Here is a 6,674-nt window from a genome sequence, read left to right on the forward strand (position 1 = left end):
ACTGGCAACCCTCCACTCGGGGCAATCCAAACGCTACCTTAACTGGAAACTCCATAAAGAAAGGCTTGACTTACAAGCTGAGGACTTTGTGAGGTCTCCCCTTAATAATATTTATAGTCCAGAAACGTGGCACGGATGTGCCGTAAGACAGAGACAGGAAATGGCGCTGGCCGCGTGGCTGCACCGCGTAGCTGCTGGTTCTCCCAGGACACAGAGGTCTCCCGCTCGAGGGGGGGCTGTGGCAGGTCAGTGACGCTGGCTCACACGGGCTGCTGGCGTTCCTCCTGCATCAATGGATTGCGTCGTGGTTGATCCCATGGGATACTGCCCACGGCACCGCATGCAGCAGGGTGACGGTGGCAAAGGAGCGTGAGGTCTCTTGGGGCACTGGCTTGAGTCTCGGACAAGGTGAACCTTTTGGCTAAGATCAAGTGTAGTATCTGTTCTTATCAGTTTAATATCTTATCAGTTTAATATCTGATACGTCCTCGATCAGAGGACTTTATATTAAATGGATTTTTGGACTTGGGAGTTGGATCAGGAGATTTTTTTCTGTGTCCAGTTCTGGGCCCCTCAGTTTAGGAAGGACATCGAGACACTTGAACGTGTCCAGAGAAGGGCAACAAGGCTGGTGAGAGGCCTTGAGCACAGCCCTGTGAGGAGAGGCTGAGGGAGCTGGGATTGTTTAGCCTGGAGAAGAGAAGGATCAGAGGTGACCTCATTGCCCTCTACAACTACCTGAAAGGTGGTTGTAGACAGGAGGGGGTTGGTCTCTTCTCCCAGGCAACCAGCACCAGAACAAGGGGACACAGTCTCAAGCTGTGCCAGGGGAGGTTTAGACTCGAGGTGAGGAAAAAGTTCTTCACTGAGCGAGTCATTCGTCATTGGAATGGGCTGCCCGCGGAGGTGGTGGAGTCGCCGTCCCTGGAGGTGTTGAAGGGGAGATTGGACGTGGCACTTGGTGCCATGGTCTAGTTGTGAGGTCTGTTGGAACAGGTTGGACTTGATGATCCTTGGGGTCTCTTCCAACCTTAGTTACTGTGATACTGTGTGAACCATGACAGCACTGGCACGCACACACTCACAGGCTCATTTACCCAACGACCCCTATTTACCATTTGCCCCAGTGAATACTGGCCCAATGAGCATTCTGTTGCTAACGCAAGATTAACGAATGGACTAACACCTACCGAATATGGTGTAAGTATATGCTATGCCCAGGCTGTTTACCTGGACTCAGTGGCGCCAGGATCCCCCCTGTTGCCCCCAGAAAGGAGGAGGAAACAAAAGAGGGTTAACCCTCAGAGGAGTATGTTCCAGAAATGTTTGGGGCACAATCCTGACCATAAGCATCCTTCACTACAGCATTAGAGTGCCAGAGCATCACAATACCTGAGCATCACAGTGCCATAGGATCACAATAGCATATAGTCACAGTACCATAGCATCATAATGCCAGAGCATCACAGTAACATAGTGTCACACTGCTAGAGTGTCAGAGTGGGAGAGCATCACGAAGCCAGAACATGACAGTGACAGAGCATCACACTATCATAGCATTGCTGTGCCATAGCATCGCAGTACCAGAGCATCCCAGTGCCAGAGCATCAAGAGCCAGAGCATCACAGTGCCATAGCACCATAGTACCTGAGCATCCCAGTGCCATAACATCACAATAGCATAGCATCACAGTGCTGGAGTGTCACAGTTCCATAACATCACAATTCCAGAGTGTCACATTGCCAGTGTCACAATGCCAGAGCTTCACAACATCAGAACATCATAGTGCCCCAGCATCACAGAGCCAGAGCATCACAGTAACCTGTTGTAATGGTTTGAGCCTTAGCTGGGAGTTGAAAGCCCAGATAGGGGAAAGGTTGAGAATCTCTCCCCCACTTCCCCTCCTCTCCCCAAATGGGGCGGGGGGAGGGAGGGAAGGGGTAAGGAGCAGATCCACAAAACAATAATCTGGAGTCAGCATGGAAGTAGAGAGGTGAAGAATTTTCTTTAAACTGTATAACAATAACAGGAAAGGTTCACAAGGGACAAGGAACAAGGATGGATGGGAGGGGGACAAGAGAAAAATCATACAAAACCAGTCTTCTCTCTGAGGAGGTGTGGAGGCAGCAGGGAGAAGGATCAGGTCCGGCCACGTGGCTGAGGAGCAGGAGGGCAGATGCAGCAGCTCTCATCCAGCAGAGGCAGGAGCCAAAAAGGGCGGCCAACAGAATACATAGAATACATAGAATACATAGAATAAACCAGGTTGGAAGAGACCTTCAAGATCACCGCGTCCAACCCATCAACCAATCAAACACCACCCAAACAACTAACCCACGGCACCAAGCACCCCATCAAGTCTCCTCCTGAAAACCTCCAGTGATGGCGACTCCACCACCTCCCCAGGCAGCCCATTCCAATGTCTGCTCTCCAGCCACTCTGACCCCAGCTTGTAACTCTGCATGGGGTTGTTGTGGCCAATGTGCAGAACCCGGCACTTGGATGTGTTAAATCTCATGCCGTTGGACTCTGCCCATCTGCCCAGCCTGTCGAGGTCCCTCTGCAGAGCCTCTCTACCCTCCAGCAGATCAACTCCTGCCCCCAGCTTGGTGTCGTCAGCAAATTTACTGATGATGGACTCAATGTCCTCTTCCAGATCATCAATAAAGATGTTAAAGAGCATGGGACCCAGTACTGATCCTTGGGGCACACCACTAGTGACTGGCTGCCAGCTGGATGTGGCACCATTCACTACCACTCTCTGGGCTCAGCCCTCCAGCCAGTTCCTAACCCATCGCAGTGTGCTCCCATCCAAGCCATGGGCTGACAGCTTGGCCAGGAGTTTGCAATGGGGAACAGTGTCAAAGGCCTTGCTGAGGTCCAGGTAGACTACATCCACAGGCCTGCCCACATCCACCAGGCGGGTCACCTGATCATAGAAGGAGATCAGGTTGGTCAGGCAGGACCTGCCCTTCCTAAACCCATGCTGGCTGGGCCTGATCCCTTGGCCATCCTCTAAGTGTTGTGTGATTGCACTCAGGATGACCTGCTCCATAGTCTTTCCTGGCACTGAGGTCAGGCTGACAGGCCTGTAATTCCCTGGCTCATCCAACCGGCCCTTCTTGTGGATGGGTACCACGTTGGCCAGCTTCCAGTCATCTGGGATCTCTCCAGTGAGCCAGGACTGATGAAAAATCATGGAGAGTGGCTTGGCCAGCTCATCTGCCAGCTCTCTCAGCACCCTAGGATGGATCCCATCTGGTCCCATGGACTTGTGGGGATCTAAGCTGCTGAGGAGAGCTCCAAACTCTTGCTCATGGAACACAGGGAAACTATGCTACTCCCTAGCTCCTTCTGCCAGCTCTGTAGGCCAGCTGTCTGGTAGACGTTCTTTCCCGCTAGTAAAAATTGAGGTAAAGAAGGTGTTAAGTACCTCTGCCTTTTCCTCATCCTGTGATACAACATTTCCCTCCATGTCAACCAAGAAGTGGAGGTTGTCCATGCCCTTCCTCTTGCTATTAATATATTTATAGAAGGACTTTATGTTGTCCTTCACATCAGAGGCCAGTTTGAGTTCCAAATGTGCTTTTGCCTCTCTAATTTTCCTTCTACATGACCTAGCAACCTCTTTAAACATTCCATGGGTTGCCTCCCCTTTCTTCCAAAGATGATACACCCTCTTTTTTTCCCTTAGTTCTATTAAAAGTTCATTACACAACCAGGCTGGCCGCCTGCCCTAGTGGCTCCTCTTCCGGCACACTGGCACAGCCTGCTCCTGAGCCTTCATCAGTTCTTTCTTGAAGTAGGTCCAGCCCTCCTGGACCCCTTTATTTTTAAGGGCTTTCTCCCAAGGAACCCTCTGAATTATTTCCTTGAGCAACCTGAAGTCCGCCCTCCGGCAGTCCAGAGTGGAGGTCTTCTTGCTGCCCCTCTTAGTTTGACCAAATACCGAAAATTCTATTATCTCGTGGCCGCTGGCCCCTAAACAGCCTCCGACCACCACATCACTCACCAGCCCTTCCCTGCTGGTGAAGAGGAGGTCAAGCATAGCCTTGCCCCTGGTAGGCTCACGCAGCACCTGGGATAAGAAGCTGTCCTCCATGCAGTCTAAGAACCTCCTAGACTGTCTCCTCTCTGCTGTGTTGAGATCCCAGCAGATGTCAGGCAGGTTGAAGTCGCCCATAAGGACAAGGTCAGGAGATCTTGAGACAGCCTTAAGCTGTCTATAGAATGCTTCGTCGACATCATCCTCCTGGTTGGGTGGTCTACAACATACTCCAACCAGGATGTCTGCCCTACCGGTCTTCCCTCTAATTCTTGCCCACAAGCATTCAACCTGATCGTCCCTAATCTCTAGTTCAATGGCATCTAGTGCCTCCCTGATGTACAGGGCCACCCCTCCACCCCTTCTTCCTTGTCTATCTCTCCTGAAGAGCCTGTAGCCATCAATTGCAGCACTCCAGTCATGTGAGCTATCCCACCACGTCTCTGTGATGGCAACTACGTCATAACTTTCCTGCTGTAACAAGGCTTCCAGCTCCTCTTGTTTGTTTCCCATGCTTCGTGCATTAGTGTACATGCACCTCAGCTGGGCTGCTGGTTTGGCCTCTGACCCCAGCTTACTGCCCCCAGACTCTTGCCTGAGGGGACTAGTTTCAGCCCCTTCCCCCTTTGAAACTAGTTTAAAGCCCTGTCAATGAGAGCTGCCAGTTCCCTCCCCAGAATCTTTTTACCTTTGGGGGACAGGCCATTCTCATATACTGTGATCTTTCCCCTTCTTTGGGACAGATGTACTCCATCTGTTGCCAGGTGGCCTGGTGCAGTAGAAAGTTTACCAAGATCAAAAAACCCAAAATTCTTTTGTCTGCACCAGCCTCTAAGCCACTTGTTGATTATGGCTGCTGTCCTGTTCCTTGTGGTATTCCCTCCTGCAACTAAGGGTATTGAGGAAAAAATTATTTGAGCACCTGACCCCTCAACCAGATCTCCCAGGGCCCTGAAATCATTCTTGATAGCCCTGGGAGTTCTGATTACAACATCATCATTCCCTATCTGCATAAGTAGCAAAGGATAATAGTCAGAAGGCTGTACCAGCCTGGGCAGCCTTCTGGTAACATCATTAATTTGGGCTCCAGGGAGACAACAGAGTTCCCTATGAGATGGGTCTGGCCGACAAATGGGGCCCTCCATTCCCCTCAGAAGTGAATCGCCAATAACAATTACCCTCCTCTTTTTTTTGAGGGAGCCGGTCCTGATGCCAGGGGAGGGTTGTTTAACCTTAGGCTGCTTCGCCTTAGGCCGTTTAACCTTAGGTTGTTTACCCTTAGGCTCTTTAGCCTCAGGGAGAACCCCAGATGGTGTGTTCTCTGGCAACAGGACCACCTCACCCTCGATCTCCAGTGCCCCATACCTGTTTGTCAAGAGCAGTGGGGAAGGTGTGGGAAGGCAAGGAGGCTTAACCTTGTGTCTTTTGAGAGGAACCTGTGTCCATTCCCCTCTGCTTTTTGGGTAACCAGCCTCTGCTGTGGGAGCCTGCAGAGCCTGCTTACTCTTGTTCATAATCTTTCCCCCTCTGGTTTATCTCTTTCCTCTTCCGGTTCATCTCTTCCCTACATTTCCTTACACTTTTAAGACTAGCAAACTCATCCTTTAGTCTGGCCACCAGATTAAGTAGGTAGTCAATCTGCTCACACCTTATGCAAGAGTTACCCCTACTACTCTGCATCTCAAGAGCCACGCTCCAGCACACTCTACAGCCAGATACCTGGACAGCTACCTGCTTATGTTCTTCCTCAGTCTGGGTCGACACTGACTTTTTTAGGGAGTTTTTGCTACGAGTTACAACCATGATTGTCCCTGACCACAGCACCCACTAGGAAAAGAAAGGGGAAAAAAAAACAACCCCAAAACAAAACCCTAGCGAAACCGTGACAATACGGGCTGCCCGACGGACGGAGCCTCGCGCGCGGCTGCAAACCGCGTTTAAATCAGCCGGGGGTGATGTAGCGATCACGAGCCCCAGCGGCGCAAAGAGACGACTCCCGCCGACCTCGCGGCGTGTTCAAGGGACGTTCCCTGCTCTGGCGACCCCCGCAGCCCAACAGGAGAGAGTCGGACGGTCCCCGGTGGCTGCAGGTCCCGGTGCGGTCCCGGCACGGCTTCCCGACGAAAGGACAGCTATGATGTCCTGCTTTTATACCCTAGCTGGACAGGGAGGGGGGAGTGGAACAGACTCAACTTCCTAGGGGAAAACGCCCCGCAGGGGAGGGTAAAGTACCGCAAGCCCTCCACTCAGCTTTATTTTTTTCAGAAAAGGGCGTTAACCCACCACACCTGTGTATCACAGTTCCCTAGCATCACAGTGCCATATTGACACAGTGCCATAGCATCACAGTACCATAACGTCACAGTGCCAGAGTCACACTGCCAAAGCGTAGCAATGCAATAGTGCCACAATAAGAGAGCGTCAAAATACAATGGCGTCACAGTGGCAGAGCACCACAACAACAGAGCTTCACAGTGCCATAGTGTCACAGTGCCAGAGCTTCACAGTGCCACAGAGTCATGGTAAAAGAGCATCATAGTACCAGAGCTTCACAACCTCAGAGCATCCTAGTGCCATAGCATCACAGAGCCAGAGCTCACAGTGCCCCAGATTCACAGTGCCATATCAA

General features: G+C 51.4%; 1 pseudogene; it reads left to right on the forward strand.

Moving 5' to 3' along the window:
• The first annotated feature begins 391 nt into the window (after positions 1-391).
• Positions 392-604, forward strand: LOC128899748 (U2 spliceosomal RNA; annotated as a pseudogene).
• Positions 605-6,674: the final 6,070 nt, after the last annotated feature.

The sequence above is a fragment of the Dryobates pubescens genome, unplaced genomic scaffold, assembly GCF_014839835.1.
Source record: "Dryobates pubescens isolate bDryPub1 unplaced genomic scaffold, bDryPub1.pri scaffold_54_arrow_ctg1, whole genome shotgun sequence".
In the NCBI taxonomy this organism is placed as follows: Eukaryota; Metazoa; Chordata; class Aves; order Piciformes; family Picidae; genus Dryobates; species Dryobates pubescens.